Below are 9962 nucleotides of genomic sequence, written 5' to 3' on the forward strand. Positions count from 1 at the left end.
ATAGAGCTCCTGAGTGTTCTTCTTCTTATATACATTCTTATTGCCATCAGGCTATCACCAGGGCTCGATGTCTACAGATGAATCCACTGCTCCTGGGAAACTTTTTTTTTTATTTCTTTATTGGGGGATTAATGAAGCAAACACAATAGTTTATACATGTGTAACATTTCCCAGTTTTCCATATAACAATTCAACCCCCACTAGGTCCTCCTCTGCCAATTCATGTTCCAGGACCTGGACCCTGTCGCCCCCACCTCAGAGTCTTTTATTTTGGTGCAATACACCAACTCCAGTCCAAGTTCTGTTTAGTGTTTTCACTTCTGATCTTGTTTTTCAACTTCTGTCTATGAGTGAAATCATCCCATATTCATCCTTCTGTTTCTGACTTATCTCACTTAATATGATTCATTCAAGGTCCATCCAAGATGGGGTGAAGAAGGTGAATTCAGCACTTTTTAATAGCTGAGTAGTATTCCATTGTGTATATATATACCACACCTTACTCAGCCACTCTTGTGTTGTTGGACACTTGGGTTGCTTCCAGGCTTTGGGTATTACAAATTGTGCTGCTATGAACTTAGGTATACACAAGTATTTTCGGGTGGGTGTGTTTGGTTCCTTAGCATATTCACAGGAGGTGAAGCGGTGTCTTTCTCGCTCCCTGTCTTCCCTTCCTTTCTCCATCTCTTTCTGTCCTAACAGTGACGACACCATCAACAACAACAATAATAACTACAACAATAAAAAAACAAGGCAACGAAAGGGAAAATAAATAAATAAATAAAATATATCCCCAGGAGAGGAACTGTAGAGTCTTAGGGTAGGTCCAGCAGGTACAACAGGGGCTTGAGCCTGTTTTCTCACACACTGTAATGTATGCACTCTACAAGGTGCACCACCTGCCAGCCATATGCTCTTTTCTTTTCTAAAATTTATGGAAGAAGAGAAAAACAGAGACAGAGAGTGCACAGAGAGAAACAGACAGAGAGTGAACACCAGAACATCATTCTGCTATCCTCAGTGCTGGAGACTGAATTTGGGAACTTCATGCTGACAAGTCCAAATTTTAGTCACTCCATCACTTCCCAGGCTATAACTGAATATTCTTATTCATTTTCAGAGTTGGGGAATTTCTCCTGATGATCTGTGCATGTACATCACTACATTTTACTTACTTTTAATATGTGTGTTTATTTTAATAAGAGAGCAAAGCACTGTTCAACTCTAGTTTATGGTGGTGTCAGAGATTAAATCCAGCATCTCTAGGGAGTCAGGTTAAGCGCACATGGTACAGAGTGCAAGGACTTGCATAAGGATCCCGGTTCAAGCCCCCAGCTCCCCACTTGCAGAGGAGTCACTTCACAAGAAGTGAAGCAGGTCTGCAGGTGTCTATCTTTCTTTGTCTTCTATCTTTGTCTTCCCCTCCTCTCTCCATTTCTCTCTGTTCTATCCAAGAACAGCAACATCAGTAACAACCACAATAATAACTACAACAATAAGACAAGGGATACAAAAGGGAATAAATAAATAAATAAATCCAGCTCTGGGACCTCAGGCATGCAAAGCTGGTGCATGATTGGTATGCCAGCACTGTACTGTCTCCTGGCCCAACATCACTATATTTTAAAACTTTTGTTGTTATTCCTGCTAGAAGAAATGTAAGCTATTTTTACATTTATGCTCATCATCTCTCATCCCATGCATAAACATACCTGCTTCTTCCTTCCTTAATTCTTCTTCTCTAAAATGTCTTCTTTAGAAATGTCTCTAAAAGGCATTTCTAGATTTATCTTTGGGAACATGGGTCCTGGAACTGCATCAACATGCAGCAAGGAAATGGGATTTTTATGCTCAGTGCAGTCTAGATTCTCTATAACTTGTTAAGGGAGGTTCTGGTAATATAGCCAACTTGCCTGACGAGGCTGTCAACAGTGGAGCAAAGTCGAGTGATTCACCTTTTGTTTCTGGGCTGCTCTGAGTTATTGATAGAACTGAGTGGATTCCTTCAGGCCTGGGCTCATGTTTCTGGTGTCTGGATGATGTGCCAACAGAAGTGGCTCCCATGTGGACAGAGGGCACAGTCTGGGATCATTTGTTTAAAAATGTGTTCATTTTAAAATCACCACCTAAAGTCCTATCCAGAGAGACCTACATACACCTATGTATGCTCATAGCAACACAGTTTATAATAGCCCAAACCTGTAAACAACCCAGGTGCTCAAGGACAGATTAGTATTAAGAAAGCTGTGGTTATGTATACACAATGGAATACTACTTAGCTATAAGAGATCTTCTCTTTTCCATATTTTGGATAGAAACTGAAGGAATTATGTTAAGTAAAATAAGCTAGAAGAAGGACAAATACCAGATCTCATGTATAGGTGGTACTTAACCAAGTCAAGAAAAGAGAAATGCACAGTGAAGCTTGGACTGAGTAGGGTGTATGGCAGCAAAGCAAAGGACTCTGGACTAGGAGGATATGGTGGAGTGAGAATATCAGGTACCCAGTACACAATGGTGAAGAGGAACTTGTGTTGGTGGTAGGAGTGCTGTACAGACACTTATCACTGGGAGATAAGAAACTATATCTAGGTGGGGGTAGACAGCATAATGGTTATGCAGAAAGACTCTCCTGCTTGAGCCTCCAAAGTTCCAGATTCAGTCCTTTGCATGACCTAAGCCAGAATTCTGGTAAAATGAATAAATATATAAGAAATTATACCTAGAATATTTTTGCCTATGTGTCATCCTGAACTCATGCTCTCACTTTCCCTAAATAAAAACTTAAAAATGTCTGAAATTATCTCCACAATTCATTGGAAATAAGACCATAGCAAACTAGACAGAACAGGGGAGAGCTCTCTCAGCTTCTCTCCCCCTCAATAAAAAGAGGAGAAGAAAGAAAGAAGGAAAGAAAGAAAGAAAAAAACAAAAAAGAGAGATAAAGAAAAAGAAATTATACCCCTCTGTCAACATCTGTAAACCACAATTAACCTAATTAAAAAAAAAAAAGGAAAATTCACTAACTGATAACATCTTTTAAGTTACTTTCTGTCATCAATATCAACATGTGAACTCTTTAATCAACCAAACAGCACAAAGCACAAGATTGGCGTAAGGATCCCAGTTTGAGTCCCCCGCTCCCCACCTACAGGGGAGTTGCTTCACAAGTAGTGAAGCAGGTCTGCAGAGTGTCTATCTTTCTCTCCCCCTTTCTTTCTTCCTCTCCTCTTTCAATTTCTCTCTGTCCTATCCAACAACAATGACATCAATAACTATAACAATAAAATGAGGGCAACAAAAGGGAATAAATAAATACCAAAAAAAAAAAAAATTAACCAAACAGGAAAAATAGAGGTCTGCAAAAGATCATGGCATTGCCCTGTGGCCTAATTTCACAGTGGCCAGCAGGGATTATTATTTCCCTGTCCAGAAGTTGTTCCCAGACCTGAGTTGGGTAATTACTGGATAAATTTACCTCTCTGAGTCTCAGTTTTTTAACCTGTAAAATGGAGATTAAAATAACTGCTTCCCAAGGTCTCGCAGGCAACATAACCAGCACCTTACTGCACCTGTGGTGTAGAGGTTTGAATACAGGAGGCCTTGCTGGGGAGATAGCATAATGGTTATGCAAGAAAAAAATCATGCCCGAGACACTAAAGGTCCCAGATTCAAGTCTCAGCACCACCAAAATGCCAGAGTTGAACAGTGCTTTAGTAAATAAATATTTTTCTAAAAAAATGAATACAGGTAGGCACATGCAACACTTGATTTGGGGCCCAGCTCGGAACCAGGCTCACAAGTAGCCGTTATCAGGGCTGGACTATTTGCACCACTGGAACTATGATGAGTCCTGTTTGCAACAGAATTACTCCCTGATCTGGTCTTTTCACCTCATTCCAAATCTCACACCTTCCATTAATTGGTAAGGACATTGTTTGCTCATTTGTTTCAAGATGTATTTGTGTGTGTGTGTGTGTGTGTGTGTGTGTGTGTGTGTATGACAGACACAGAGAGAGAGAACGAGAGCATCACTCTTGGCACATGTGATTCCAGGGATTGAACTCACGACCTTATGGCGCATATTTAAATTCAAGACTCTAGCTACTGAGCCACTCTCCTGGCTCCAATAGCACTGGTTTTTAAATCCAAAGATCTGGGCTGGGGAGATAACATAATGACTATGCAGAAGACTCTTATGTCTGAGGCTCCAAGTTCCCAGGTTCAATCCCCAACACTACCATAAGCTAGAGCTGAATAGTGCTCTGGTTGGCCTGTCCCTACCTGGGGTTTCGTCCTGGTTAGACCAGGTCATAAAATGCTCAGGGACGGGAGTCGGGCGATAGTGCATGGGGTTAAGCACAGGTGGTGCAAAGCAAAAGGACCTGTGTAAGGATCCCAGTTTGAGCCCCCAGCTCTCCACCTGTAGGGGAGTCGCTTCACAGGCGGTGAAGCAGGTCTGCAGGTGTCTATCTTTCTCTCCCCCTCTGTCTTCCCCTCCTCTCTCCATTTCTCTCTGTCCTATCCAACAACAATGACATCAATAATAACGACAACAATAAAACAACAAGGGCAACAAAAGGGAATAAATAAATATTAAAAAGAAAATAAATTTTTAAAAAATGCTCAGGGGCTATCAGGCTCATCTGATTAAAACAGGAAATGTGGGAGTCGGACAGCAGTGCAGTGGGATAAGCATATGTGGCACAAAGTAAGGATCCTGGTTCGAGCCCTTGGCTCCTCACCTGCAGGGGAGTCACTTCACAAGCGGTGAAGCAGATCTGCAGGTGTCTATCTTTCTCTCCCCCTCTCTGTCTTCCCCTCCTCTCTTCATTTCTCTCTGTCCTATCCAACAACAACGACATCAATAATAACTACAACAACAATAAATAGAACAACAAGGGCAACAAAAGGAAGTAAATAAATAACTATTTAAAAAAAAACCAGGAAATATGTGACAGCAAGGAGGGATGGAGACTGTGACCACTTGTATTATGAGGCTAAGAAAATGATTTTTATCCTTATATTAAAAGGTTTCTTTATTTATTAACATGAGAGAAGCAGAGCATCACTCTGGTACATGCAGTGCCAGGACCTCATGTACACTGAGTGTATCACTGTGTTAGCTGTCACCTCTCAGATGTCAAAATTAGGAAAAACTTAAACAGCAATCTGGGAGGTGGCCCAGAGTGTTGGATTTGAAAATATGAGGTCCTGAGTTCAGTTCTCTATATTACATGTGCTAGAGTGACGGCTTGGTTCTCATCTCTCTCATGTTCACAAATAAAGAGAAAGAAAGAGAGGGAGGGAGGAAGGAAGGAAGGAAGGAAAGAAAGAAGGAAGGAAGGAAGGAAGGAAAAGATATAAATAAGTATTATGTAAGCTTAGGGGCTTGGGAAGTTGCCAGACTAAGTAGAGTGCCTATCTTGTGTGCATGAAGTCCTGGGTTCAACTCCCCAACAATGAATAGAAACAAGAATGCAGGAGTATTGCACTAAAGTAAAAGACTCCAGAGGCAAGAGAAGGGTAGATTTTCAGCTCCACTGTAGGGGGCTGGGAGTAAGTCAGACCTTTAGTGGTGGGAATAATGTTACTATATACTCCTATTAAGTTTAGTCTTATAAATCCCTATGTATTCAGTATGAGAGGGGAAAATTGATCGAATGTCTTCAAATGTATAGATTTCAGTTCTGAGTACATATTCCTTTAATCTAAGCATTTAATGTTTCAAATTTGTAAATTGATTGAATCCTAACACTGGGTTTAAATTGTTAATGTATTTTCACTAATAACTTTTTTTTGAAATATTAAATCACCTATAATCTGAGACCAGAAGCAACTGGTCCTGTCAGGATATAGTTATTTGTAAGTAGCAATAAATGACATAAATCATGGCAAGATCTTGTATGATACAGTAAATTCTAACCATGCGATTTTCAAAGTGAACCAAACTCCCAAATAAGTTGGTTATAACAATAATTCTAAGAGCCTTCTGGGAGTCAGGCGAATAGCCCAGTGGGTTGAGCGCACATGGCGCAAAGTGCAACCACTGGCATAACAATCCCAATTCGAATCCCTGGCTCCTCACCTCCATGGGAGTCGCTTCACAGGCGGTGAAGCAGGTCTGCAGGTGTCTGTCTTTCTCTCCCCCCTCTGTCTTCCCTTCCTCTCTCCATTTCTCTCTGTTCTATCCAACAACAATGACATCAATAACAACAACAATAATAACTACAGCAACAATAAAAAAACAAGGGCAACAAAAGGAAAAATAAATAAATATAAAAATTTTTTAAAATATTAAAAAAAATAAGAACCTTCTTAGACTCTAAGACAGCAAGCAACCTTCCTCATTCTTTTTAAATTGCATATTTCTCCCAGTCATGGAACCTCTGGGGCATTGCTTGTTTTTCTTTATGCTTCCCATGATCCTTACCATTTGATCCTGCATCTGCTGATCTCAACCAAATCAATGCAACTAGTGCCACCTCTCCATGTTCCACTTTGGACTGTGTCCAGAGACACCAGACCTGGGCTGTCAATCTTCCAGTTTCAATACTCTGATGAGACGTTTCCTAGCTCATGGTACTTGCTGGTACCGTTTTGAGTGATGCACTTCCTAATAAAGTTACAGATCCTAGCTATAGATCAGGATCCAAGGGTCAGGGTACATGTCCACAGGTAACTATAAGTTAGGGGAAATTATGTACCTTAAAGTAAATGTGCTCAATAGTCTGCAGTGAGTAGACATAGACTCAGTAAGTGCAGCAAGCAAGTAGAAAGACCTAAAAAAAGACACCATAAAGTACTTTATCAAATATTTTCTACTTGGGCCTAGATATCCATCTTTCCTACCCCCTACTTCATTTCCCCTAATCACTCTAAGTCTAACCTTGTCAAAAAAATAAATAAATAAAAATAAGGACTACAAAATCTGGATAAAAGCTAGAGACCGGCACATTTAAATGATGGCCCTTTTGGTCACTACCAGGCCACGCATCATCAGGGGCCCTAGTCAAGGAATCCTTGCCACACCAGTAAAATGGGACTAAAAATAAAGCCATTCCTGGGCTGGTGAATAGCTCACTTAGATAGTGTGCTTCTTTGTCATGTGCTTGACCCAGGTTCCAGCCCAGCCCTTGCCACACTGAAGGAAGCTTCAGTGCTATGGTCTTTTTCACTCTCACTGTCTCTATCTAGAAGTAAATAATGATGATGATAATGATGATGGTGATGCCATTTCTAACATATCTTTGTGCCCATTAGAGAAGAGTTGTAACTTTGTGGCTATTATGTCAGATAAGGCCTGTATATCTGTGAATATTAAATTGGAAAATATATAAAGTGTCCAGAACAAAGCTTTAATTAAAATAGGCATTTAGTCAGTACTAGCTGTCCTTTATTGCTTAGTTATCATTCATCCAACACCTAGTATATGGCAAGCATATACTGTGGTAGTAACTGAGCTTTGAAATAATCATCCAACAGACAAAATTTGTACACCAACTACTGGGTAGACCCTCCACTAGGCACGTAGGTGCCTCCCCCAGTAGATCCCGCAGTGTAGAGAGGACTGAGTGAGGACAAAGGCTGAGCAGAGCTGTGGGCAGCTAACCTGAATCACTTGGCCACAGCTACGCAGGCAGAAGCATCTTGCATCCATCACCCACAGGTTCCACCTGATGCTAACCGACCCTGCACAGTACAGAAAAGACGCTCAAGAGCCTTCATCTGCCCCAGGATCTTCACCAAATCCTACCAAGTCTCTACTGATACAAACTGGCACAGAGACGACGAGAGGAGCGGGGTAGGACACCACTGTGGCTTTATGAAGACAGGACATGGTCATACTGCGAGGTCGCAGCCACAACAGATGCTGCAGCCCGGCCATTCGACCTGCCACCACATGCATTTAAAACCCACGCGGACTCCGGGCTCCTGCCCCTCTTCCGCCATTGGGCCAGCCCGTCTGCTCTTGTGTTCAATCAAACAGCTACTCATCAAACCCGAACTTGGGATTGGTCAGTCAGCGGTGTCATTTCAGGCTGCCTGTGACGTCAGCGCTGTCTGGCACCCACGCCTCTTTGCTGTCTTGATTGGAATTAAAGGAGCCGCAGGGGAGAAGCGCGTTACTTAGGTACTTTCAACTAACCTTTAAACATGATTTTCGCGGCAGAAAATACGGCAAACAACAAATATATGACTTTAACTTAATCCATTATACAGAGCTAACCGCTGTTAGCATTTTTAGCATCTATCACTACCACTCTAGCATATGTCAATTCTGCCCTTTTTTCCCTAGTACTGTGTGTATGAGTCTGTGTCTACCGAATTGGAATCAATTCTGCGATCTATTTTTAAATTTACTTTATGAGGGAATTTTCGCTGTACCATCAAGTACTCTTTAAAAAACATGATTTTTAATAGTCGCAATATATTTGGTCTTCTTTAAGCAATCCCCTATACTTTGTCCCAGATGTCCTTGCAGTTTTGCCTCAACAAATGAAGATAGATGAATGTTCTTGCCATCGGTAATAACTGATCTGCTTATTTCCTCAGAATATATTGTAGAAATGCAGCTGGAGAGTGAAGACAGACATACTTGAAGGGGTTAATGAACTTTACAGCATTGCCTTGCATTTATTCATTCAACAGGAATGTGTTGAGCAATTATTGTGGTTGGCAGGTGATGCTAAAAGCTATGACTACAGCAGAGAACAAAGCAGGTGTACTACAGACCTCCCTGCAAAACTGAGGTGCTGGTTTCATCCCTTTGAAGCCAGCTCCTGCACACATCTCCCTTCTGAGTGCAGTAGTCCTGCATGGGGGAAAGAAACCATACCTCCATCTCTGCCATGGGGACTACAGATGAAGGGCACAGGGCTTTCACTAGGTGCCAAACCCTTGTAGAGACTGTTGGAGTGTTGTGTCAGCCTCATTCCTCTGGATTCCAGCAGTGTCCTCTGGCATTCTTCAGGCTCTAGGGACATCTGGGCAATCTGTTCCTGAGCCCAGACATTGAGGACAGGCAGGACACTATCCAGCTGGGGTGAGAGACACCAAATAAAACAACTCACAAATTTACGATGGCATCAAAAGTTGGGATAGATGGGGGGTGGGGGTTAGCAGTAGCACACTGGGTTACCACAGATAATATGAAGCACACAGACCTCACAAGGAATCCAGTTAGAGCTCATGGCTCTCCACCTGCAGGGGTGGAGGTGGGGGTGGGGGTGGGGAATAGCTCCATAGGTGGAAAAGCAGGTCTGCAGGTGTCTTTCTCTCCTCCTCTCTATCTTCCCCTCCCCTCTCAATTTCTTTCTGTCCTATCCTATTTTTAAAAAATAGAATAATTGCCCTCCAGGAGCAGTGGATTCATAGTATTGGCACTAAGCCCCAGTGATAACCCTGGAGGCAGAAAAAAAAAAGGCTGTTGAGGTAAATCCTCCCAAGGAAAAAAAAGGAGAAAGTAGGGTTCATTTGTATTTGGTATGGAACTGGGAGTTCCCAGAGCACAGAGCAGGCAATAATAATAATTAACCATTTTTCAAGAGCTTGTACCTAGCCAGGCTCTTTGTTAAGTGGACTTTTCCCATTTAATCCCCCCAATAGCCCTCTGAGTAAGTGCTTTGTAATCTATTTTAAAGGGGATGAAACTGAGACCCAAAGTCTTTAATTAACTTTCCCAATTAAGACCACACAGTTAGAAGTGGTGGCGTAGATTTGTGTGACCTCACAGATTTGGGCAGGCAGAACTTGATGTTGGGGAAATGAACCCATGAATGTGTTAATACCCACCCTCACCCCCTCACCCCCACCCCCCCACACACACCGAAAGGTAATCTCTGAGAAAGCAGAGCAAGGCTTAACACTGTCTCGAATGTTCCCAAGATCTGGGACAGTTCCTGACATACTGACTAGAAGAGCCTGTGGGTGCCTGGCATGGTGCCCATTACTGGCCCAAC

Source organism: Erinaceus europaeus, chromosome 1 (genome assembly GCF_950295315.1).
Source record: "Erinaceus europaeus chromosome 1, mEriEur2.1, whole genome shotgun sequence".
NCBI lineage: Eukaryota > Metazoa > Chordata > Mammalia > Eulipotyphla > Erinaceidae > Erinaceus > Erinaceus europaeus.